Source organism: Apteryx mantelli, chromosome 3 (genome assembly GCF_036417845.1).
Source record: "Apteryx mantelli isolate bAptMan1 chromosome 3, bAptMan1.hap1, whole genome shotgun sequence".
Taxonomy (NCBI): domain Eukaryota; kingdom Metazoa; phylum Chordata; class Aves; order Apterygiformes; family Apterygidae; genus Apteryx; species Apteryx mantelli.
The window spans coordinates 89,868,559-89,896,161 of NC_089980.1; the positions used below are offsets into that span (position 1 = coordinate 89,868,559).

A 27,603-nucleotide genomic window follows, 5' to 3' on the forward strand; every position below is an offset into this window, starting at 1 on the left:
CTGGACAGAGCTTTGCTTTGCAAGATTCATACCAGCTTTCAAAGAGGGGAGACACATGTGAGGTCTAAAGAGAAGAAAAAATGCCCGTGATGATGGGGCGTTTCCATTGCCCATTGCCACAAGGCAACTTGCCGAGCGCCCTGATGGCGAGCGGGGGCATCGTGCTGCCGCTGTGTCCTGGGTAGTCCTGGGGACAACTGAAGCAGGGCCACTGGCTCTGCTCAGCCCCAGCTCCTCACAGTGCTGCTGACCTTCAGGCAACCGTTACAGTATATTTCCTAAATATTGCTCAGGATTGATGTGTGAAAGTTTGCATGTGTTTCATGGAAGGTGTACGAGTCTGGGGAGTGCAGGCACCAGCTGAGATGGGAATTTCTGTGCAGCCTTGCAATCCCACAACTTTTTGTAACTTACGCATTGTCTGTCTGCAGCCAGCTGGACAACAGTCCCGACTCCTTGGCACTTATGGCACATTTTTACAGTAAGCTCTAATAAAATGCTTCCTATCATCCCATTTCAATGGAATGAGGAGGGTTCCCACAGAAAGTGTGCAAACTTGGCAAAACACAGTAAAGCCAATGTTATCCCAACAGAGCAAACATGAAATAAAACTTTCTTATCATGTAGTAAGCAGACAGCTTTTTAGATGACTCTGACACTCTTTTTAGGTACTGTAGGATAATAAATAAGTTAGGTGCCAGACTGCCACGTTTATCCTCAGTTCTCCTCTGAACTGGCAATAAGGATAAAAACCTTAATGACACTGTCCTTAGATGCAGCTTTGCAATATGCTACATGTCTAGACTGCTGTAAAATTAGGAGGATTTTGTTTGAATGACTTGTTTATATGACTCCCATAATAAATAGCCTGAGTCTCTCTACTTGTATTAAAAACACATTGGAACAAATTCTATGTCTGATTACACTATTGCAAATCCACCATCAGCTATCAGGAGTTAACTGCTTGAGAACAGAATTTGTTTCACCATGTTTACAGTCATTGCACTGAACATAAGTTTGACTGTGTGTGTCATATGCATCAAGGGACATAAAGCTGGAGGAAGCCTAATACTTTTAAACTAAGAAGAGAGAACTAGATCGGCATTTGACTTTATATAATAGGACACTTTATCTGTGATAGATGTGATGCTCAGGAAATGTTGAATATTGGAAAATTCAGCAGCCAGTGCCTGGCCAAAAGGAGGAGAAAAGGAAATGACATGCCCCAAAACTGATATGTTTAAGACTTCAGTCTGAAGAGAAGCAGACCTTGCAGAAGACCTGTGTTGTCTTGGAGAAGCCAGATGACCTAGTGAAGAAGATTTAGTGCTTCTTAGGATGCTTTCTCTGTAATGCTTTTGTCTGCCCCAACGTGACTGCACTCAGTCTTACTCAGCCTTGCAAGTTAAACAGCTCAGACCTGCCTGGCCCTTGGATGGGAGACCAGATGGAGGTCCCAGGTACAAAAGTCACAGGCCAAGAAGATACAGGTGAACACTGGGCAGCAGAGTCTGGAGGAGCTGGAAGACTGTTCAGCCCTTCTGCCTCAACCTTGTTTAAACAAACAGCTAGCTTTAAGTTATTACTTCCCTGTGGGAGAATTTTCCTCTAGGTTATGTGCTCAGAACTGCAGGGAGTCATACCAGGCCCTGTGCTTTGTGTGACTGCTTTTGCGGTGTGCAGGGGGATGCCCAGAAAAATTTAACTCTAAGTCACTGAATTCCAGAGGCTCAGGTCAAATGCTAAAAATCACATGATTTTTCTTTTCCTAGCCCATGATCAACTGCCCTGGAGTAGCTGATTCAAATACCTGAGGCTGTCATGAGCAGACAGTTCTCTGCCCATGAGGCTGGTACCCAGGACTACAGAGGGGCTGCTGAGGATGTGTTGGATGTGTTGCCTTCACACGCAGTGGCAGTTTTGCCATAGTGTTACCCAACTGTGGGTTTTCCAGCAGTTGCCATATCCACAGCTTTGGACATGCAAAGAGCAAGAAAGTAAACAAGGCTGAAGAAGACAGCTAGATTGAGAAGCTGCTTCAAGAAGGGTCTTTTCTTGAGTTTGAAAAAGAAATTTGCTGAACTTGACAGAGACATATGCTATGCTGAGGAAAGAAACATCAGTTGGTGACAAAAGATTGTGTGCCAGATGATGAACTGCCACTGCAGAAGGTCAGGATGACATAGGGCACCTTCCAGGAAACCTGAGGAAGCATAGCACAGAGCTGCAAAGGCAATGCAGAAGAGACAGTACAGTTAAAGAAAAACTCTCTTTATCTGTTCAAAGGCATGAAGCCACCAATGTCCTGCTTGCTACTAACCAGGTCAACCAGAGTAGGCTGCCTGTGAGGCCACTGTGATGAAAACATACCCAATGGAGATCTCTCCTTTGCATACCAAAGGCTGCTCACTGCTGTGTTGGATACACTAATGTTATGGCAGGTTGACCTGGAAGTGTGACCAGTGCTAAGGTCTTCAGGAGTTCCCACCTCTTTTTCTCTACTGAAAAAAGTCCACAGAGGCTGACAATGGTGAGGTAATCTACAAAGATTCCTTGTTCTAATTCTCTGGTCAGCTCTAACACTTACAGAAATTAAGGCCATGATTGCCCTGTCTTGATGCAGACAGGTCCTGTGACAAGTCCTGCTCCTGAGCCTGTCCTTGCACTGACACTAGCACCTTTGGGTGTGCATCCACCAGTGGAAGTGACTGTGTTCGTGACCAGAGGCATGCTGGTGTGCCTGCTGATGTGCCGTATTGAGTAGGATAGTGAGCATTAAGCCCACTTACTGAAACAGCCCTACACTGTTTCCGTAAGGTTCCTCTCTCAGCTCTCAGCTGGTGACTAACAACTGAGAGTTCATAAGGAGCAACTTTCTTAAATGCTTCTCTTAAATGTGGTGGCTGGCCACAGCAGTCACTTGGTCTACTGCAGCTGAATCCTGAGCTAAGAAGTTGCCATCTCAGAAAAGATATCTGGATATGGTCCTGGGCATCCTGCTCTGGTGACCCTGCTTGAGCAGGCTGGACTAGACAATTGCCAAAGGTCCCTTCCAGTCTGAACCGTTTTGTGATTCTGTGATCTCTCAGATGCTAGTTACCATTGCCTGACTCAGACATTACAGGGCGGAGGCCAGCTGGTTAGGTAAGCCACCTTCCGTTTAACAGTTAAACTTTGCACTGAAGAGGTTAAAAGGGTTTGTAACCAAATATTACAAACTGAATGGATGTCATGTCTAGGTGGTATGGCAGGTGGGCTCAGTCATAGAACTAGAGTCCTGCTTCATCCCCTTGACCATGCTCTTTCATGTGCACTCATCTTCAGCTTCAACATGTGAGAGTGAAGTCAGAAAGCTACTACGGGTTGGAGATTATAAAAGGCTGCCCTTGCAGGTGTACTTTGTTATTCCAGTATAACCAGAGACTGCCAAACAGCACAGACATCTATTTGGAGCCAGGTAGGATGTTCCAAGTGTGTTAGGGGTGAGACTGGCAGCAATTACCATCCTAGCTGAAACACGCTCTAATGATTCAGTGAGAACATGTCAAGAATGTGAGAAGGAGAGAAACTGGGTTAATGGCTGGAGATTTTGAACTGAAAGAGAGGCTTGTTTTAATAATATTCAAGGCTTGGGGGCAGGCTGCAGCCTTTCAGGGATCTGGTATATGAGTGACATCAACATTTTTTGCATTAGCAGAAGATTTTCTTGAAAAGGTCATGTTTTCCTTTCTTAGATTCTGCATCTGGATACTTCAGGGCATTTTCACTCTGCCTAATTTTGCACACCAAATTTAGTCAACAAAGTGATAGGGTCTCCCCAGACTATCTTTACCATTAATGGAGAGACAGACTGATCCTTCTAGGGAACAATTTAGAGCACAGGTATATCCCGGTACCTCTGAATCCCTTTGAGGTACCTGCTAAATATAAAGGGAGCCTCTAACATCATAAATTAGACATTTGAGTCATTACCTAAATTTATGTGGTGTAAATAATCCCCTCTAGGTCCCTTTCCAATCAATTTCATAGATTTCACTGGAGTTACTCCATATTTACAACAGTGTTTGTGAGATCAGAATTTGGCATATCTCTGCCCTTCACTCCGATAGCTCTCGTTCTTTATCAGGGTACAGTTGGTGGGTTTGGTTTTTGTTTTAATGTCAGTGCACTCATTTACTAGTTTTCACTTTGAATGGACGTGAGCATTGGCTTCTCTGAGACATCTGAGAAGCTTCTTCCATGAGCAGGGGCAGCCTCAGAGATGCTGCACTTCGCTTTTGCTTCCCATCCCTGTGCCTTGGCGCAGCACAAAGCCAATTATATAAATTCCTCACATCACATTTACTGAGGCAAAAGCACAGCAATTACACTAATCCTGGAACCCCCTTAGTGGCGTTAGTATGTTTAAAGCGTATTTATGCTGTGCTACGTGGCTATATTTATAGATAGTCTGATTAACTCTCTCAGTCCACATTCAGGAGAAGCAGACACTCACGCTAGGGGGAAGAGGGAAATGTAAGCAAAGCTGAAGTGAGACATGGCTTGCTGTGCCTGCACAGTGTGACATTCGCCTTTGCTCTGAGCACTTCCAAACTAATGGGCTCCACTCAAAAACATGTTCGCCCTATGGTAGTTGTGCCCTAGGAGAGGCCAAGGCTGCACTGCAGGTGGGGAAAGCTTGACTCTGCACGAGGTGATAAAGGCAGCCCTGAAGTGTTTTACCCTGTCCCAGCGATGTCTTTCTGCCTGCCAGATGAGTATTGCCATGCCCTTGGCACCCGTTTGACTCTTCCTACAGCTGCATAGGCATCCATATATAACCATGGGGATGCAGGTAGGTGAGCGTCCCCAGATTTTCTGCAGCTCCATATTGGCATCTCCTTAGGCATTATTCATAATACATGGGGAGGTTCAGAGGCACCCTCTGGACTTTTTCGCACTTCTCCCTGTTATGTATTTATGCAAAATCTCCCCCAAACAAATGGATGCAGAGAGAAAGGGCCAGCCTATAGCAGGTGAAAACAGTGAGGGGCAAGCAGTAACACGCTGGTGATGAATGCCAGGTTAACTGCAGAGACATGTGTCTGGGTACACATGACTACTTCTGCATGAGGATAAATACCAGAAGTGTCATTTGTACTGCAGTTAATGTTTAACATTAAATAATTAAGAAGATAATCATTAGCATTTATTAACAGCACTCATTCAAAATAATGGAAAGATTCTGAATGCAGACTAAGATGAATTCTATGAATTTATCAGAATGTGGATTAGTGTTCATCTTAATAAATGCATGGGCTTAAACTAGGAAAACTGGCTTATTCCAAATGTCTTTAATGAATTTATTAGTCAAATGCAGACATCAGAACTTACAAGGTTGGCTATTCAGTGGGCTTTCACAATAGGATGTGAGCTGGCTATTGAAAAAAACACCAAATAAAACTGTTTTTCTTCAAATAATTATTGTTTATTAATGCAGTGTATGCCAAATAATCATTGACTTTTATGGTAAGCTTGAAAACCCAAAATCAGCTCCTTCATGGACTCTGCCATTATTATCTTTATCATACTGCAAATCATTACACTGCAAGTATTACACTGCAGATGCTTGCAGAATCAGTAAGAAGTTATGAGCAAGACACTGAATGAAATCTGGGAGGCCTGGCACTTCCTCCTGTTCAGTCACAGGCTTTCTGTGTAACTTAAAAACCAGCATTTTTTCCTGCCACAGTTTCCCCTCCGTAAAATGGAGATAACAGTATTTCTCTTCTTTCCAACTTCTTTTTGCCTGTGTTCTCTATTAAGATTGCAAAATTCTTGAAACTGGAATTATCTCTAACTCTATACAATGCATCCATCACAAAGGAGCTAGCAGCAACCACGATACAAATAACAAAACCCAGAAACAAACAAGAAGAGGGTGAAAAAACAGAATGTCTGGAAACAAAGAAAAAGTGTCACTAGTGAAAAAATGGAGGGAGGTAATGGAAGCATGAGTTAGACAAACTGAAAAAAAGGAAGACAGGAAAACAGACAGAAAATGATTTAGAGAATGAGTGCAGGAAGAATGCAAAATAAAACTCTGAAACACGCAGATACAGGGCCAAATAATGAAGAGTGAAGAGCAGATGTAGTTGAAGTCTGGACAGAACAAGCACTGTGCAAGCCCTCGCAGTGCAGCCCAGAGCTCAGGTCCTCCTGCGTGGGAGGAGACGGTGCATAGCACTGCCTGCCTAGAGGCAGGTAAGTGCGAGTGCTGTGTGCATATGCACCCCAGCTCTCTCCAGTTGGCTGTAATGCTATTAACACCAAAAATGTGAAGGCACAGGTTTAAGCGTGGGTTGTACTACCAATACCCTGGGTACTTGTTCATTTAGCTAGCCAGTAAAAAGTTGATGGCTATGAAATGTCACTGCCTATAGCACCAGGACTGGCTAGCTTGGTTATAGCTAACCCTGTGGGAGTGTAAGCAAGTCCTGAGAACATGTGGGGAAAGCAATGAGTATTATAAAAGGGCCTCTAAGTTATACCATATTACCTATAGCTCCAGAATTGTCCTGGGCGTATGAGAATCAACAGGGCAAAAACCCAGAATCAAAAAAACAGAGTGAGGAGGAGGAGAGATAGGGAGAAAGAGAGGAGACCAAAGGCACTGAAGAGCTAGAAAGGGAAGGGGACACAGAAGTACAGCATTAAAAATATTTTCATTATGGCATTAGGCTGACCTCACATCTGGGTAATAAGGGAGAAAGTTCAATGCAGACTGACCTTTTGGTCTAGGTCCTGTCTTGCATACTCTGAACATCCAAAACATCCACTGAGTCAGTTGCAGTCTGGGTGTCTGGGGAATACAGGGTTGGGCCCTTATGGTGCACTTGGGAAAAACACACAGAACAATGCCTGGAGCAATCGTATGGGGGAGTGGTGTGACCTCAGCATCACCTGGGGAAAGAAAATTTCTTGCAGATCACTAAAAATTAAAAGCACTTTCCAGGAAGCAAAAAACTGGCCAACAAAAAAAGAACACAATCATGCATGAGTGATAAGCAAATATAATTCACTTTCAGACAGGCAGATTTGAGTCACTAAGCAGTGCATACACCCTGTGTATTTGTGACTCAAAATATGAGGGGATATTTACAACATGACAAAAAGTCTTGTGTCCAACTTGCATGTCACTTTTCCCCTGAGGTTTCAAAAAGTTAGATGGATTCCTCAGATAAGCAGCTTTTCTGGTGACCAAAACCAGTCCAGATATAAAGGCCGGATATTTTTTAAATGCAAATCATGTTGCTCTTGTGATTTTTGTATTGGGACATCTGTCTTTCTCTCTTTCTTGAGGAGTGGCAAAAGGGAACAAAAATGGATGCATGTGTGTTTGTATATGAAAGAAAGAGAGGGTTGGAGGAAGACTGAGATTGCTTAACAGTAAGGATGCACCAAGAAGAGCTCAGAAAATCCTCTATCCCTGTCCCAGTCTCTTATTGCACATATTGTTCAGCTTTGCATTCCAATTTGCTGGGGTTTAGAGTTGTGAATTACATGGATGTCCTTTCTAAGGCAAGTTAAAAGAACAACAAGTAAGACAGGCACCAGTGGCTGCAATTTTTTTATGTTTAATTTTTGATCAATACATTTTCAAAATAAATACAACAGTAATATTATGTATACAGGCTGTAAGTGCCAATACTGTCTCATGAGTGAATTCAGTAAGACTTCTTCACAAGACTGAAGTATTTGTGCCACGTGCATACACTTCACGTACATCACATATATTAAGAAACACTTTCCTGCAAAGCAGAACAAAGGAGTCGTGAAATTCAGCAAATGAAACACAGCTGGATCCTGTACATAAAGCGCTCAACACAAATAATTCTTTTTGCTTTACATGCTACCGAAATAAAACCTCCTCTGTCTCTGGAAGAGCTCTATCAGTCACCTATACTATGACTTTTTAAATGCTCATCTTGTTGATCTATTGCCTTCTCTTAACAGAAACTTCTTGGTGCTTTTTTGCATCTTCGTACATGGGCAAAATCCAAATTACCAACCACAAATATCTCTAATATTCATATAGGAGACAGGTTATTTCTTGATTTTGAAAATATGAGCAATGTAGGAGATACCATTCTTTGGGGGGGGGGGAAGGAAGCAATGAGACTAGAACGAGTGTTTTTATACTAGCGTACCACAAAATAGAAGCACCATAACAGCTAAATCAGTTTACAACATCATTTATATTGTAGCCTCAATTAAGGCAAATTGATGTAACTGAGGTTTTAACCATTTGGAATGCAGCTAAAACAAAGTTTCATACCGTTGTAACTAGATCAACTTTAGATAAATCTAATTATGCCTCTGCCAGTTTTTAAGCATAAACAAGTCCTTGGTCATGACAGCAGTGAATGTTCTTCTCAGTTATGCCAGTGAGCACTACCACTGCAGTAAAGAGCTGCACACTCCTAAGTTGCCGTGCCACTCCATCTTGGTGCCAGGAGAGTAATTTTTGGAGCTGTGTTTGTGCCAGAGCTGTGTTTGTGCCAGTAGACCAAAATGTCTAACTGGAGCCTCCAGAGAGGTGCGATGTTCCACTGCAATGCCTGGAAATGCAATGCAATTCAATAAAGGTTTCTGTGTCAGTGAAAGGGCTAAATCCACGACGGATGTCTGAGAAATAACTCTGTCTGACTTCCAGATAGTGAATATTTAAAAGTGGTGCTGAGACATCTCTTCTTCTTAAATGTGGTTTCCACTTGAGAGGTGTTTTACTTATTTCTCTTCTCAGTTTATCATGCTTCATGTTTTGGGAGTGAATCACTGACATCCAGCAAAGTACAACTCTTACTAGCATTGCCTGGACCTTAGATTGTAGGCTCAAGTCCACACCCATGAGTAGACACAAACAGTCTCCTAAGAGATAGATAATTCTCAGACTTTAAACTCATCAGACAATAATCTCATGACTTGTGCAAATAAAATATATAAAAATATGGATAAATAAAATGTATACATGTTCTTGTTAATGTGGACTGGGAGTTTTTGTTCAAGACTACAACCCAAAATGTACAGGGGGAGACTGTGCTTTGGAAGGGCAGTAAATTTTTGGGTAATCCAATCTGCATCAGCTTTCAGGCTAATAAATCTTTGAATTATGGGTCTCCTCTACAGGCCAGTGGAGAGGGGAAAATGACTGCTGATGGGGTTATATTCCTTCTGAAGGCTTGGGTACATGTACACAGATTTGGCCATGGACCAAACCAATAATCATTTATAAATCACTCAGGGTTGTTTCCCATCGATGAGAGAGGGATGGCTTTGCTGAAAAAAGTTAGGTGAACACTGGGCACGCAGTAAGCTGACTCTGCAGAGCTGCCAGAGCCATGTAGCAATAGATGCCTTTTTTAAGTGAAATCTTCAGCAATAAGGAAGCTATCCAGGTCACACAGCCTTGGAAGAAAGATCCCAGTCAGGTTTCTGAAAGTAAGTCAAAGTCTTAGAGAAAGGGCTGGGAGGCAGAAAGATGCTTGAGGCTAATCACTACAGCTGTGTGAGAGAGTATTAAAATGTCCAGGAACAGGTACCAATTAATGTTTGGCAGGAAGGCAGAAAAGCCTCAGGAAGATGCCAGAGGATTTCATCAGGACAAATTTGAACAAGAACCTTTTAAGCTTAAGAGCACCAGATGGCATTTACAGAGGTGCTTCTCTGTTAGAGGTAAAGATGGGTTTGTCATCTTATGCGTGGGAGAAGGGACAAGACTGTACTACGATTTTCGAGGAAGAGAACACAATATTACAATGTCGTTTGGGTGAGAAGGAAGATAAATCCATGACATGTGAGTGAAGTGAGAAGTTTTGCAAGCTTCCCTTTGAGTTTCACAATTAAATGAGTATTTATGAAGTACAAGCTTTGAAAAAATACTAATGTCTCTAATGACTACCTGTCACAAATATATAGAGCAGCAATATACCAAGTTAAAAAGCTCTCCCATAACCTAGAGGACAAGTGAATGCAGTGTAGTGATACTTAAATTAAATTGCAGCAACCTGCCTGGATTCAACAAGGCTGGAACTGGCCTGATTGGCTTGAGCTGATTAAACATTGCTGTCTGTTTTTCCACTCCATCTCATGTTACCCATATGAGGTTTTCCATTATGTAGGCATCCCAGCCTCCCATTATCCTAAACAGAGATAGTTGGCTGCATGTGGAGCCCTCAATATGACATGGCATAAGAGTCATCTTGTTATAAATTTGGATCAGCCAGTTTTACAGTCTTAAAAATATGACTTAAGGTAGAAGCACCAATAGCCTGGAGACAGGGTGTTTAGGTGGGAAATTTTAGAACAACTCTTTGTTCTGATTCAGTACAGCGTACTAGTAAATTAAACAGTGCCATGGCCATGGACGTAGGTGCTGGGACTCAGTCATCTATGTTATTAAAATGCTTGAATAGTGCCTGGAACAGTTTTAGCCCGGACCCGCTAGCATGCCCGAGGAGTCAGCATGGGTCAGAGCCCGTGTGCCTCGGCCACCTGCTCCAGAGGATGGGAGCATGTAATAATGTGGACGTGGCCAGAAGGTGCCACAGAGCTGGAGAATACCCCAGCACTGCTCTGCTTTCAAGTACAGATGAAGCCGTTGTGTCCTTTGATGTGATTTCTGGGGGCTTCTATGTTCTCCTGTGTCTTGGGTGCTAAGTCTTCTCTGTCTGTGTAAGAAAAGCTTTTAAAGGCTTTCGATTCATCTTAATGAGGTACAGATTTATTGAAAAAAAAAGTCTTGAAAAGTTTTGAGAGATAGAAAGCATTATTTCCTGCCTGCTTTAGCCTCAAGTCCTTGTAGGATGAAAGTTGCATTTATGCTGTATTAAGTATGGGAGCAACATGCAGATAAGAGATCTGTGTCTCCTCCAAGACAAAAATGTGCTGGCTTCAGCCCTGCACATTGTAGCTCTTAAGGTAGATCAAAAGTAGCTTAAAGTAGGGACAATGGATTTCCAACAATGCAGATCAAACCTCCAGACTCTTTTTATTAGTCCAATGGTTCTTAGCCACTTTAGGCCAAAGAGACACTGAGATCATCTTGTCACCACTGCTAGCAGGCATGGGGAGAAGCAACTTCTTCCCTAATGAAAGAATATTTTTCAAAGCTATGCACTGAAGCTGTACTCAGATTTCAAGGATTTGCTTATTGCTTCATGTGCTGAAGTACAAGAAAGAATCAGATGCTCTCAGTGAACCAGGTTTCTGTTTTGTTAGACAGAGGAAAGTACACAGCAAGACATAGATAACTTATCTGTGTTTGTAACAATTTTTTTTTCTTTTATACTATATGAGCAATAAAAAACTATTTACAAGGCATACAAATTTCAGTTTATAGCTAGAAAGATGTTTCTCCCTGTCTGTGTTGTCTCTGCAAGTGTCAAAACAGACTTGTATTTCATACCAATAAAACATGAATTTCTTGCCAAGAACAGCAAGAAACAAAACAAAATAAAGCTATTTCCTCAGAAAAAAAAAAAATCCGAGCCTTATAAATCTGCCTCTGATCCTGTAATTGGGCTTACGGGTGCAGACACCATAGGAACCCATATAGCAGCCTGCCTATGAGGATCCATTCCAGTAGGCCCCCCTCTGTAGTCTCCAAACCATGCTGGGAGGGTGTTTCTTTCTCCTGATTAGTTCCTTACTTCTCAAGCGTTCCAGCTCATTTAAGAGGGTGTAGGGTTGTGAATTTAACCCAAAGTGTGAAATCCAGAGTTATTTGCTAGAGCTGATTAAAAACTTTTCCAATGGAATGTTTTCTTTCCATCAGAAAATGCCATTTTGTCAAACCGAAACTGCTCTCTGAAGCATGCTGATTTTCACAACCTTTTGTTTTGGGGAAAAAGATTGGGAAGAAGTATTGTGAGAAGGTCAAAATATTCCATTTCAACATTTCTGGAATGGAAGCTATGGGGGAGGAGATGTTTTTCAAAGCTACTTTTAGTTCCAAACTGTATTTTGCTTTATATCACAGAAAGAAAAATATTGCAATACAGGGATTTTTTTCAGTCTTGATAATTCATTCATTTGCATTCTGATTCAGAACAAAATAAATGTTAGTTTCATCGAACTCCTTTGGAAATGGAAATTTCTTCTTTTTTTACAGCTCTAGTTAGGGTTATATTACAGTTGTGAATTCACTGGAGATATATTTTATTCATCAATCTTTGCAACAAGTGCTTAGATGGTTATTTGATCCTAGCAATTTTCTTGGTTAAATGAAAACCAAAATTCATACAAATAACACTTGGCTTGAATAAAAGTTCGCAGATAGTGAACAATGAAGACAAAAAATGGGCACATGTGACAGCTGATTGTGATTCATTGTAGTGTGCTTGTACAGATTTTTAGCCAGTCAGCCAGATCTTATGCTTGTTAACTCTGAAATGAAGACAATAAGTAGTAGATCTTAATATATTTTGAGTAATGCTTTTAAATACGGCTCTGCTTCAGCTAGAAAATTAAACTTTTCTTTAAGTTCAGCCCAGTTCAGTTAGAAATAAGCACATCCTAAGAATTAAGGATGGGCCTAATTACACCAGGTTTAATTTTTTTTTTAGGTGATAGAGAATTATTTCGTCTTGCTTGTATTTCCTTAGTGCTCCCATTTTTAATCACTTCATGTTTTAAGCCTGATAAATCATGCAGAGTGTATAGATCTGTCACAAATGAATAAAAGGATTAAATTCTCAGTTTGATATCAGTACAGAGATCTAAAATAATGCCCTACAGATATTTCCTCATATTTATACTTTTCCAGATATATTCTGTACACCTTTCACTTCAGCGACTAAATAATCCAGAACTGTGCATTAATTTGCTACACATTTGCACATCTAAAAGGGCAATGAAAAACCAGGGGATCAAAGCTGCTTGAGCCTATTGTGGATTTAAAACAAAGAGTAGCACTATTCATTTGATCCTGGTAAATTTCTAAAAATATCTTCTTCGTTAATAAGAAAGCAGCATGACTCATAGGCATCGCAAGACTTTGCCTAAGTAGGGACGTGTTGCCAGAACCTTGTGGGCAGAACGTAGCCATTCAGCCCTTCGAGAGAGGCCACGCTGGTATCACCCAGCACGGCCGTCCCCTCCGCCGTTCCTACTTGCCTTTGCCAACATCTTCCAGGCCTGTAGGACGTAGTCTCCAAAATTACAGGAGCGGCTTAAAAACTTCAAGGTCCTCAAAACGTGACAAGTATCGGATCCTTTTGGACTGCCTTCAGATTTTTAAATGTTTTGGTTTCCTGTTCCAAAGCCCTCTCTGCAGTCTTAAGGCCTAGAAAGCCAATTCTTAAAGACAGACTGAGACGTCCAGTTATTCACCTGATGCCAAGGAATGGGATTTTGGTGTGGAAGGAGAAAAAATCAGAAAACATCCAAACTGCCCACTCTTTAAACCTACCCAGGCTGTGTCATTTGCAGATGCAAAGGTGATGAGTCCTGTTAGGAGCAATCTGTCGTATGCATGTTTGAATAGAAGAGCTGTAAATCTTGTTTTCAACACAATGTTATTCCTTCTAAAAGAAGTAACACTAGATCTTCAGTTGGTTTATATTGTCCTAAGTCTAGCTAGTCCTTAAAGAACATGGAGGTGAAAAATGAAAACATTTTAATTCAACTCAGCTGGAGCAGAATTGGGCCCTAAATAGCGTCCTCTTTTATCTACATTATTTGGCTTTTAATTTTCATGTGTGTATGATAAATGGCAAGGAAAAAGATCAAAACCAAAATGAATGTTTTGATGGATGAATTAGAATACATGCGTGTACTTATAAACCCAATACCTCAATTTATAGAAAGTTTCTGCATTTGAGCCTTTTTGGAAGTATTCACAGAATGAAATAATCAAATATTTTAAGAGTTAAAGAAAACATATTATCTTTATAGTATGAACTGTGTTCTAGTTTATTTCATAAAGAGCATAATGTAAGGCTCTATTTTCATCAGGCATTTAAAAAGACAGTAAAAACTACAGGAATAAATCTTTCCTCAGACCTACAGTAAGACATTTTGGCATCCAAAGTACCAGGGTGCTTTTACATTTCTCCTGGCACACTTCCTGGCCCTTTCAGGTTCCTTCAGCCTCCTCCTGCTCACACTCTCACTGCAGCCTCATATTCCCTCTTCCTACCACAAATCCAGTGTTTTCTCCCCCATTTGGTGCCTAGCTCAGAACATCGCCTCTTCACCCCTACTTAATTTCACTAGTACCTGAGTGTGGACACCGTTCAGAGCTGCAAGCACAGAGACGTAATACTAATAAGCAGCAAAAGGACCATATAAATTTTAGTTGCTTTGGCTGACAATTTCCTGGATTCAGGTATTAATTCCTCAGTTGATCTTCTGCAATTTTTTTCTCTCTTTGCTTGTTCTTGATTTAGAAGAGTAGGCTGGAGTGATCCCTTCCATTTTTAGATGACCTATTGCCATTTGGATTCCTAGACAACGGATTAAATTGTGAACTCTGTTAGAAGCTGCGTTTTTTGTATAACATTGTCTTTTCTGACTCAAGCATTTATGTCAAATGCACAGTACAGTGGGCTATTGCAGGTAGATGGGGAAGATGGTGGGGTCAAATGTTTGAGGTGTTCTAGCTTATTAACAAGGAAGGTGCATTTTCTTTTCTCTAAACATACCAGGGATTAAAATTAAAAAAGAAAAAAGAAAAAAAGAAAGAAACTCAGATGTTGTGTAGACATGCCTTCAATCAGGCACAGACAGGCTGTTCTGCATGGGCTCCAAGGTGGCTGGACACAGGCCAGCTGAATGCAATAGCATCTTCTGAGGGGTGGCTCAGATTAATTCAGGTTCTCGGCCTGGGCTGGCTTGTGTCTAACTGACTCGGAGCACAGGTGTAATAACACCAGCCGGGGGCACCTGGCTGTGCAGACATGCCTAGAGTCTTCTCCTGCCATTCAGGTTTCTTTTCCAGTCAGCATTTTGCCCCAAGCATTCTCTCAGATTTTCTCAGGACATACTCATAGTGCTTGCTCTGACTATGCCCTAGGTACTTCTGCCTATCTCTCTGATATCTTCTTTGGCTTCTCTCAAAAGCACCAGCACATACAGATCCATCAATCAATGCTCTGTTTTATTCCCAGGAAACCTCCCAGGCTCAATGGCTCTATGGAGCAGCTATGACTTCTTTGCTTGCCCGTGGTGCTCTCCTTTCTTCTCACTGTTTCTGAACAAAGCAGTGATTACTTGTACCCTCACTGTAGCAATAATGACTGACACAGTCATAAAGTACCTTTTATTCCAAAAGTGCTTATTGCTCCCAGCTCATCAGCTGGATTATCATCTAGTCCTGGATCCTCTCACCATGTAAAGAGGGGTCTGTGTGAAGAGAGCTGACTTCCAGGGTCTACCTGCAGAGAATAATATATTCATCCACGAAATGTAGCCAGGACTCCGTCAACTGCTTAGTAGTAAGATCAGTAGCAGTAGGCAAGGCTGAGGACAGGAAGTAGAAAGGAATATTCTGTTTAATTGAAATGTTAGGCTTAAAAATCTCGCCCTATTTATCTAAATTACATTTATTCCACTGAGAAGGAAACAACATTCCTTTCTTAGATTGCTCATTTTCTTTGTAATTGTTATAGGCCCGCAGTGCAACTGAATGCACAAATTTGAGTACTCATGGCCTTTTAAAAGGTACCACTTTCAGTCAAATAAATGCTTTCTACTACTTGCTCTGAAGTCTCTCTTCTTTGCCTACATTCATATATAAATCTTTTGCAAACAATGTGGCATTCAGAAGGAATCTTCTGTTTGGTAGAAAGTTTTCCACAATTACATAAGTGAAGTCAATGCGGAGGTAGCTGAAAATGTAAGAGTGAGATTTACAGTAATGTAATTAGATCACTTACAGTAAGAGGGAATGCTCTTTCCCATGTTAGAATGAATGCCATAGGAGCCTCCCGCTACTCCTTCTATGAGTCATCTTTCCATAGGCATTTCTGAGAGCCAACCACCCTCAGGTGTTAAGCAGTATTTGTTTGTGTTGTGGGTGAAAAATGTGTATGCGCACCCAACCTGAATTTGATTAAGAAAACAAGGGCAAAGAAACCAGAGTGCTGTGGTTTCTTTGAATGTCTGCCTGTCTGCTTGGTGACAGAGCCAACGCTTAGAGTCTCGGCCACAATACCTTGACTCATCACGCAGTCTAGAAGAAGCAGTGTTCATCCCCTGGGGAGGCAGGAGCTCAACCACATGCGTGTACACAGAGGGCAGCTCAGAGAGCACTGACAGCCTTATCAGCCCTTCTCCAGGCTCCACTTCTACTCTCATTTGCACCACAGTAAATCAAGAGTCCAAGATTTATCGCAGTGGTATAAGCAAGTGCTTTAACTTTTGCCAGGTTAAATAAGTTTCAAAGAAATACTTTGGCCTAGAGATTGAAATACATGGTTTAGAGCAACCATAAGTTCCCTTCCAGGCTCTGCCTGGACAAGTCATTTATCTTTGGTGTACCAGCAACAGAACACTGTCTCTTGGTTCACAGTAAATAATATCTCGTGTGCCTAACAATACTTATCTACCTCCCAGGCATGTTGTGAGAATGAATAGATGTTTTTAAGGAGTTTTGCAAGTGAAAGGAGTTACAAGGGACCAATATGTAATTATTACCATTATCTTATACAACCATCCAGTTGTGGAGCTCTGGTTTTATACATACAAGGCACGGAGGGGTATACTACAACACCAGACTTGCAGTAAGAAGAGGGAGAAGAGGTTTCTGCTCCACTGCAGCTCCAGATCAGCCTCAGTACTTAACCCAAGTGGAACCAGGTATGGGACTGATGTGTTTTTTCATTCTATGTCAACCGGATGAGTTATAGGTACTGGACAAACTACAAAAAGCTTGAAAGCAGGGACCAGACAGCTTTGTTCCACCTGACTACTACAGCCACTGGACTACAAAGTCATGCATCCCCTTTTGCCCCTCTTTGGTCCAATTAGCTCCTTTCTGTACTGTGGCACAGCTTTAATCTGAACAGTGGAAAGTGCCCGAAGCCAGACTGAAGGGATTTAGCATTGATGATGAAAGGCATCTGAAATCGCAGGTAAAATCCATAGAAATGGCCTGTGCTATTCACCTCTGAGTCATAAAGAGAAAGAGAGTTTCTAGAACAACAACTATCCGGCTTGAGCACAGCTGCATTTAGAAAGACAACTTTTCAGGGAAGTGCAATGTTCTGCTGTAAGAGATGACCTGAATCATTATTAGGCTTGAGCCAAGGCTTCCTTTTTCAATTAGGAGATGCAGTCAAGAGACTTATATATAGACAGCAGAAAGAACAGTTACAAGAAAGCCAGGTTCTCGTGCTCATCCTGGGGTAGTTATACCCTCTGTGAGAAAAAAAATACACTGAGAAGAACCCTGAGCGGGGCAACTACAGATTATGCCAAGTGCCTTACTAATCTTATATGGGGCCCTATGTGCACTGGAAATCGGGCAGCGTAAAACCCTGAGCAATGCTGACAGGGGAGGTCAAGGAGGTTGTAGTGGCTCCCTTGGCTCCAAAGAGAGTGCCAACAGCTTTACAGCGCTGAGGCACAGGCAATAAGGTTCCTAAGCTCAAGATTTTTCAATGCAAATAAATAATGTAAGAGAAAAGAAGTAGTATCCTCCTCACTTTACAAGTAAAGGGAACAAAGACCCCAAGTAACCTTCTGGAGGTCATCGAGGAGCTTGAGGCAGAGGCCAGACCTGAACCCTGCTCTCCTGAGACCTGACTCAAGTCATTTTCCGCTCCTTGTGATATCTGTCCTCAGCTGTGCTTTGAACATAAGTGTGCTGATTCTTACATTAAAATGCCCCAGTGATAAAAATGCATCTATGGAATATAAACTAAAAAGGGTAATGGCAGGGAGGTATGCTGTCTTTTTGGCTGAGATCTGAAAGTGTCTATAGCTGAAATGAGGATGTGAATTCCTGTAGTTCTGAGTAAGGAAATAATGCTGATGTTTTCTCTGGGAGTGGTGAAGTGGTTTCTGCAGCACTTCTGTGTAAGTGAACTTCATCCCCTCCTTGCATTCCCAGGTAAATTCCTGCTGCATCAGACAACACATGTAGTCTGTAGCAAGAGGGGAAAATCCCTAAGCATTATCAGCAAAATCTTAAATGGTCACAGGATGGTTGTGTGAACAAGCCCTTATATAGCCACTGGAGGACAACCAGGTTTAGCATTGAGCTTTTACTGTAGTTTTTGCAGTTGGGCCATCAGTAGATGCACATGACTTCATCAAAAAATATTAAATTTTAGACTGTTTTTTAGACTCAGAGATCTTCCTAGGAGTTAAACCTTCATCTCACCATTATGATAAAGGCATATTTTCCTCATCAGCTCTGGGCTAGGGTACTTACATCCATGCTGCATGGTTCAGCACAAAGCTATTGGCAGCGAGAGTGCAATTCTGTCACCCCAGCTCAGAGGCTCCTGAGATCTTGCCCTGTCCATTCACAGCCTACAAAGGGCCAAGGTCTGTATATTAATAGAGACACCAAGGCACAAAGTATTTGATCAGAAAATCTGAAAAGCAGTCTGAAGCTGCCCTCCATAAAGCTAATGGCAATGAGATCCTTGATTTCAGTGGAAACAGGATCCATTTTAAGCAGAGCAACATGAAATTATGTGCGGTTCACATGTTTAGATTTTTCAAACAGCTAGTAGTCTCATGCACTTCATACTTATTTTTAGAATAAAGTACACTCCTATTATCCTCAGTATAGTTGACTAGTTTGCTGAGGAGGAGTATATACAAATACAGAGTTTAACTAATGACTTTGTGCTTCACTGTTGCCACATAAACAGTTTGATACTCATGGAATACTCTTAGTAGTGATTTTGTTTCTTTTGCTGTTTTTTTATTTTATTTATTTATTTGACTTTATTTTATTTTGTTTTGTTTTGTTTTAATTTATTTTTGATTTTTGTTTCTATTTTATTTTTATTTCTTTAGATTTTTCTCTATTTCTACATATTGCTAGGGAATAGAGGAAGAAGAAAAAGCAAGGGCCTGATCCAAAGCCCCTCCAGTCAGCCAGGAGGCTTGCCTTTGCTTCAGTCTTGGATCATGCCTCAAGTGTGGGCTGGTAACCTATAATTTGAAAAGTTTTCATCTAATCCATGTGACACAAAAGCACTCCTCTGCCATCTTGTCAAAATTATAAAAAGTATAGCAATTCATGCTGCTTAAGCTCCAGAACATGTTATTAGGAAAAGCTATACCAGCCACAATGACATTCTGCGTACCAAAGGTCAGCTTTTCACTCAAGTCAGTGGTATTGGTGGTAAAAAATCACTCAGCTCAAGCTGAGTGATTTTTCTGGAGAACTCAAAGACAAGCCTGTGGAGTTCTTGCTTTTCAATATAGATGCAGTCTGAGTGACAGATGCTATTATTTGCTGGGAAGTAGCATAGAGAGAAACTTGCCATCAGTAAAATGTATTTTGTCGCCTTGATCCCAGCAAGCTAAATGGTGGCTTGTAAAGAAAGTCCAGCAGTTTTTAGAAGTGGGGTCTGTCCTCCTTTTAGGTGAGGCTGTTGTGCTTTGTGAACCCTAGCAAAAAGGAGCTGATTTTGCAGAAGGGGAATATGCAGCCTGAAACCACTACAAATGTTGATCCTACCAGAAATAAGTACTCTCCCTTCCCACTGGTTAGAAATGGAGAGTACAAAAGTCCCAGTGATTCATTCTCTTATCTACCAGAAAGGGGGAACCCCACCCTACCGAATTAAAAGTGAAATGTTTTACCCAGACATGTGGCCTTACATGCAGTTCTGTTAACCTCTTACATTGGAATAGTTTGTAGAAGTCAATGAATCCCTGAACTTTCATAGTCAGTTCCTTCCTAAGAATTTCTCTTACGCACGTGGGCTGGCAGGCTTTCCCTGACCAAACTGGTCACATGGGTTTCCCAATGATCTTCTCTCTCAATAAGAAGAAACCCTTGATGGTTTATCTGCTGTCTGGGTTTGTTCTTAAGGAGAAAAGCCCTGTTTGGCAGCATTAACTGTACTTTAGCTTCCCTCTTGTGTCTTTAGTTGTCTGACAGCTAACAGACAACTTCCTCTTTTGCCGACAGTCCTGAGCTCTTCTTCATGCTGAGATGGTTACAAATAGAGGCAGAAAGAAAAGTGTTGACATTCAAACAGTACCTTTCTATAAATAAATTAAAGAACCTGACACATATTGAGTATATCAAGGGAAGAGAGACCCTGATTTGATTTTTTTTGATCTTTTCCTATTCCACTGGCTATCGATTATTGGTTACTTTATAATATTAGGTAAAAGGCCTGATGTCCCTAATCTGATTACTGTCATTCATTCCTTTACCCTTCCAATAGTCAGTTTCTTCATTCATCAGTCTGAAGTCAAATGGAGTTGTTTTGTGTGAGAAGGAAAAAGACTGAGCATTTAAAATGAATCATATCAATTTGTGTATGTGTGTGAAACAGATAACCACAAACCACTTTTGCCAACACTGCCACTCATGGGATTTTGTTTCAGATGAAATGTGTCCTGACTTCTAATTTTTTCACATCTTTGCATTTGCCAGCAATTGTTTTTTTAAGACTGACAGAGATCTGATTATATTCTCATTCATTAAGGAAAAGAAAGGGCTACAAACATATGATTTCATAATGCATCAGAGGGTTTGTGGCTATTATGCCAGAACTACAAAGCAAATGCTATGCACAAGTTGGATGTGAATGTAGATGAAAATTGATTTAAACATATGTATGCAATGGGGAGACAGCATAGTCCAACCATCACCAGCTTGCTTTATGAGCCAGGATTTTTATGAGTCAAGAGAAAGCACAATGTAGATGAGCAAAGCAACTCAGAGCAGTAGGAGCTGATCCAGCGACCACATTTCAGACATAAAAAGTTAAAGCTAACAAGATGGCCAGTGAAGTTCCCAAGCAACCAGATGCTGTGGTAAAAGTATCTCTTATGCAGTGTTTGGTCTAGACATGAGTGAGAAGTGAGGAGGAGCAGGAACAAGATTCAGTAATTTTAAGGTGCAAATCAATGTCATACCAGGTCAAACAGGTCCAGTAGTCTGTTTTGCTGCTTCCACTTCTTATACATTTTAAGAGTTTTTAATGCTTCTGATTAGCTCTTCTTCCTCCATCAGTCGACAACTCATTGGCAAGATGATGACTTAGCACATAGGAGCAGTGTATTTGTGGCTGTCGGTCACACAAAGTGCTCTGAACTCCTGCAGAGATGCATAGTATTTGCATAGCTGGTCATCAAAACTTCACCACAACTTCCAATGACAATTCCATGATAGGTAATGGCATTTTTTTCAGGAGATTTTATTGCATTTCATTGTTCAGAAAAAGAAAAAAAAGTAGAAGATATTTCTATGTATGTTGTTCACATTGGTTTTACACACAAAAAAAAAGAGCTTCCATTTAATTGATACCTTGTGTGTCTACATCTGCACTGGAAGAAATATATGGAATTATTTGGTGGTCATAGCCTAGCTGCTTAGGTGGTAACTTGATAAAACTCAGTAAGCATTGAAATTAATTGGCACACCCACTGGCAGACTCAGCAAGAAGCCCAGGAGTAATAATAAAATATCCTTCAACTTCCTGGGAAGGTTCCTCTGGGCTTGACTGACTTAAGCACAGTGACTGCTGTGCTTGAGCACATCTGTGGTGCTGTTGTCTTTCTCACTCATACAGAGTTCAGAGACTTTGGGTTTGACCTGTTAAAACTGTTTCACTCATTTTTAGGTGTATGGTGCCATGCAGTCTTTAAAGCTCTGATATAAGTTCCCAGACTCTTTATAAAGATTAAAGAGGGTCAGATCCGCATGCCTAACTAATAGCATTACTCCTTTGTTTACCAGATGGCTCAATAGTTAGGTCTGTACCCAGGCCTCTGACCATTAGGATTTATTCAAGGAGATTTCATACTATTCTTGAAATGCTTTCTACTCTTCATAGAACTGATTGATATTTCTAGGTCTTTTCAGCAAAATAAATTAGGCAATGCAGACCTTCAGGCCATGATAGCTAGAATGTTTCTGGCTAAGGGGAAGGATCAGTTCCCTGGAAGCAAAAGCCAAGCTTAGTCAGCACTGCTGCCGTTTTACCCCTCCCCAGCTCGTCCGGGCAGGGAGCCAGTTCTCAGAGCTGAGCTAGGTAAAGACTAGCCCTACAAAGGAAAACTGAATTTCCAGCCAGCTTGGCTCCCTGGACTGGTTGACGGTGGGGAAGGGAGAGAAACATGCATCCAGGTAGGACCCTCATAGGACCAACTTTCCTTGCTCTGGATCTGGACCCTCAGACCCATGGCAATTTATGCACAGTTAGGTAGGGTTTTGAAGATCTTACTTTTAGAGCAGCAAGTGTAACCTTTGGATCTTTCCCCTTCATTCTCCAGAGCTGTTAACTCTGCTCTAGACCCTGCTCTAGATTTCAAATAAAAAAGTATTATGCAGCCCATCAAGTTCAGCATAAAAGAAAATCTTGCTCTGACTGTAGAGCTGTTCATGTATTTGTTCCTCTTGCTTTCGAATGTCCACATCTCCAGCAGTGGTGTGCGATACACTAAGCATCTGACCATTCTGCAGGTTCGTCTTTAAGGAGTGACACAAAAGCTTCATTTGTACAAAAGCTGTGCATTTTGAGCTAAGAGATGCCTACCAGTAGGGCCTAATAAGGAGATATGTAAGGAAACTTTCTATACTTATAACCTCCACGAAAAAGCAAGGCACAACAGCAGGCCTTCTGCAATGGGCCTGTTTTTTCTTAAAGCCTTCATGGTGCAGACCACTTTAAAGGGGACTGGAAGGCCCTCTTTGTCAAATTTCTAGTAACACATCATGGATCAAGGTTTTTTTTTCTTTCAACCAGAGTTGCCATCACTAATTGAAACCTGACAATGTTGCTGAGGCCAAATTTCATGAGAACAACAAAGTTATAAAAAAAAAAAAAGATTCATTCCCCACTCAGTGCACTGTCAGTTACTGGTACTCCCCACGCTTAATGCCTGAGGTAGCTAATGGCATTAACACATGAAAGAAATCATCAACATGCTTTTGACTCCCATTGGAATCCTTTATTAAAATAGTTCTGACACTTTTTTTCTCTGTTTGTTGAACTAGTATGCCAGTAGCCACACGACTAGTGTTCTGACCAACGGAGTGATAATTCCCAGAAATACGGAATTTGTTTAGACTACTCCAGATGCAGCCACCTTGACCAGATAACCTCCTCCGGGTTTTGCAATGCCAAATGAGCGTCCGCTCCGGCAAGGCAGGGCCACGCTCCCTCAAGGGTCACAGCTCCCCAAGTGCAGGGCTCAGAGGGCATCGGGAAACAAAATGTCTCCTGCTTACGGCCATCCTGCACAGCTGGCCTGCAGCTATTTTCTGCTCTTCCCCCCCCCCCCCCCCCCGGTGTCCATATTTATATACCTTTGCCTTGCTCAGGGACTGGGCAGTCACAGGAACTCCACAGAGCGTCTTAAGGGAATCCACTCATGCAAGACGGATTCCCGTGGCTGGCTAGCAAGCACCTAGTGGTTAAAAATGAAACAAAAAGCACAAAAACAAAGTGGAAAATCCTGACAGCGGTAGTAACATTGCCTTCTGTGGAGTACAAGAAGTGACCCACCACCAGCAAATCATTCCAACAGTTAAGTGTAGTTTTATTCGGAGAGAAGGAAAGCAGGGAGCTTTAGACCCTCACCTACACTGTCCCGGCGTGTGGGCACGTGTAGCCACGCTGTTTGCCTCCCCTTCCTGCTCTCTCCCCCCTTGCCCCAGTCCTTTTCACCCAGGAAAACAGGTCCCATTCCAGCCCCATCTCTGCTGTCGCTTGGTAAATAAAGGGTTTCCCACTCATGTGCGAGTGCTAGCTGGCAGGTCAAAAACGGTTTGTTGCCAAAGGCAGATTTAACTAGTTTAATATTGCCTGTTCCCAAATCTGTGCTGAAAAGGACATTTCTGCCTTGAGAGTAAAGTGACTCTCCGCCTCTCTCTCTCTCTCAGTTCATTTTGACCTAAAACAAGATTCCCACCAGTGATCGCTATCAGCGGGAACTATTAACTGCTGGCGCAGCGTGCACGAGCCCTCGGCAAGCTGCTGCTGTGAGCTGTGCATCTGTGTGAGTCAACGGCCAGCGAGCAGGTCGTACCGCTGGTGTCGCATTACCTGGCTGGAGCAATCAGCACTGTAGCCAGGCCATGGGCAAGTGATATTTATCGGGCTTCTGATCAGAACAGCTGAGGAGGGAAGCGAGCATTAACCAGAAATAGAAATTACTTTGGAAAGTTGAAGAGGTTTTGATAAAAGGTTGTGGCCTTAAACAACAAAAGCATTCAACCTTATGCTCATCAGATAGTAGTAAAAGCAGTGAATTATAATCTAAAATTAAAGCGTGCATTTGTACATGACCGCATTAAACCAGTGTTCACCTACTAACATGTTGCTTTTCCATCTCTTTGACTACATCATAACATTTTACAACTGTCAGAACTGCGGCTCCCGATATACGCTTACAGTGTCAGCTGGATCCTTGTTTAAGATGAACCCAAGACAATCTATTATCAGGAAAGTGAAAAACAATAATCCAAAGGCTGATAAAAGACAAGTAAGTCAGGGGAAGTGCATCTAAATCCAGGATAGAAATAGCCCAACTCTCAGAGGACCTGCTATTTTGGACAGCTTTGAACTCCAAATAATTGCAAAATCTTACAGTGGTGAATCTTCCCCATAGCTTCTCTGTTGAACCGAAATCCCTAAGGATTTGTGGCAAAGAGATATTTCAGAATTGGATATTTTTTTGGTCTTGGGTGGAATAAAAAGTCGCATTTCCTGCAAAGCAAAAATTCTAAAAATTTCAATTTGCAACCACAGAAGCCTTTTGTTAGTGTCTTACAGCTAATTTGCAGGAACTTGTATACTCTATTAAAATATTAGAGAGATACAACATACACAGCATATTAAAGTTGTATTATAGTAATAGTATTCTAATATATGATATTTTTGTGCATATAGCCCAACACAGCAACTTACCTTAAAAAACAAAATAATGCTGCCATCCTCAGTCTCCCTCTGTGATTCAACAGCAGTGTATTGGACATGTTAAGAAAAGTATACTCTGAGTTACTTTTCCCTATTAATAATCCATCTGCCTCTGTTTCCCTCCTGCCTCTTATTTTGAGGGGCCTCTCTGAGGTTGTGCCTTGCTGCCCATTTCTTTCAGCGGCAGCTAGGAATAACCCAGCCAACAAGAAGGGGTTACTCCTATGGGGAGAGAACACTTGACTTTCCAGTGGCCCCAAGAACTTGTCTTAATTTCAACTGTTAACTTCAGCACAGTAATTTTCAGCATATGGATCCCTCCTGTGGCTGTGATTCTAGCTTTCAGACACAGGAAAAAATATTTTTACCGTCTGGCTGTTGTTTGTGCTTTCTGTGTAGCAGCGAGAAATGTTTCACCTACACAAAAACACTGGTCTGACTGGAGTTTCAGTGTTTAGAAGGGAGCATGGGATCATCAGGAGCACGGGATGCTATCTAAATTCTGCACATTTCCAATGTTTAAATTCAGCTCCTTGAACATTAATATCCAATTTCCTTATGCCTTGAGTGTTTGGATGTCCAGTTTTAGCTATGTTGTGCCCTTGCTTCTCACAGTGATTTTGACAGTGGCTATCTGTGGGCAAGTGAGAGGAAATTTGGGCTGCTGGAGAGGGTGTGTGACACGTGTCATTCACGCATCTACAGACCATTTTTTTTGCATTGCTTTATGTTTGACCTGGTTTTGAATGCATGAGACCTATTTTTACCAGCTGCATAGGCAGTGCCTAAGTACACTGAATTAGTTCATGAAATAATTAGCCACCCATTTGGGATATTAAGTAACCACAGCCTGGGCTAATACTTGTGTGTGTAGGAGCCTGGCTGGGGTGGGTTTGTCTCGGCATGTATTGCTGCAGCTACTCCAGCCAGCAGTGAGCATGGGAGACTTTTTCTTGTTTTTCCTTCGGTCTTGAGATAAGGTAAGTGGTTTATTCCAGGACTCTGCATGGAGGTAATTAAAATATCCATCTGCCTCAGAGTTCGGTCTCTTGAGGTAGTACTGCACATTCATAGCTAAGAGATGGGGTCCATGGCTGTAGACCAGAGTTTCAGCTAATGATCTCCTAAGCCAGCTTTAACCTGCATAACACCTAATGTGCCCTGGGTGGTGCTCCTCAGGAGCAGAGGGAACTGCTTTTCTGCCATGCCCTCTCTTTCCTGTGACTTGGAATAGCTCCTATGGAAAGACTGTGCTTTCCCTGCTCACAGCCTCCCCCTGCTTATGCCCTTCTCCTGGTTGTTTACAGGGATGTACCGCGCCGCCAGTCCTAACGCTGTAAGACCTAATGCAGACAAAGTGTGGTTTTGGTTTTGGACATGCAAAGTACAACTGCAAGGGTTTAGCCAAAACCACCTCCCCCCCGCTTGCTTTAGCCTCTACTTTCATCTTGGCATTCAGAATGTGTCCCCCTCTGGGATTTATTTACGGACGTGCCGTTGGACTGAAAAAGACACAAAAGACCTCTCACTTTCTTGCTGGAGTATTTTGAGAATAACAACCTTAAGCAGTCCAAAATGTTCTTCTTGTCCTTTCCTTCTGTCCTGTCATAATTGTTACTTTTGGTGGTGGTGGTGGTGGTGGCAGTTGTTGTCGTTTACTAACCCGGCAAGCCTCAGTTACAAAGTCATGAAAAAAAAACAACGGTTGCGAAATTTCCAGAGCTGGCATTGTGTCCTTCTAGCCCACAGCACGTAGTGTTGTTGCTTAATAATCAACCTAAATTCTCCTTGTCCCTTCAGTGCTGAGTTCATTATACCCGTCTGACGCCTCTTCTCCTAGACCAGCTGGGAAGTTTAATTAAGTATATGCATAGGCAAATATCATTGTAAAAAGTCAGGAAGGACTAGTTTAAACAGACCTGGTGCTATCTATGAGATTATTGTTGCTCTGCTCGGGATAACATCAACTGGATGACAGTCTGTGCTTCCTCTTGTACTGTTAAGCGGACTGCCTGGCCTGATGGCTGGTGGCCCTTTGTGGACTCTAACTCTAATGATTTATGAAACGGTGAAACATTATAAGCCAGACAGTGAATGTCACACCTTCCTCTTCCAAATTTGAGTGGTCTCACAGCGGGCTCTGCTGGTAGTCCTGGCAGTGCCTGGGATGGAGTCTCTAAAAAAAGAAATCCAAAACCAAACGGCAAAAAATATATATTCCACATTCCTTTGTCACTTTCTTCTTTTTGTTTTAAAAAATTATGCAACATATTCTTTGCTTAGTAATGTACTTAATCCCCATAAAAGAAACAAATGATTCATTACAGCTCAGTGCTTTACCTCCTGGACAAATGTTCCTCAAATTAAGAATGGGTAATTGCTATGAGGCTAAATAACTGAGTATTTTTGAGAATAAACAGCCTTCTCAGAGACATGAAATATTGCTTTCCTGATTTTCCGTCACCAGATCTTGGAAAAACATGTGATGTCTTGCGAA

At 41.8% G+C, this 27,603-nt stretch overlaps 1 long non-coding RNA gene across 1 annotated transcript; it reads right to left on the reverse strand.

Moving 5' to 3' along the window:
- Positions 1 to 21,498: 21,498 nt before the first annotated feature.
- Positions 21,499 to 24,300, reverse strand: LOC106489661 (uncharacterized). The gene is made up of 3 exons (XR_001293437.1): positions 24,234 to 24,300; positions 23,495 to 23,595; positions 21,499 to 21,510 (listed from the first exon to the last, which is right to left on the reverse strand). It is a non-coding gene; the product is annotated as an uncharacterized lncRNA (long non-coding RNA).
- Between the last annotated feature and the right edge of the window lie 3,303 nt (positions 24,301 to 27,603).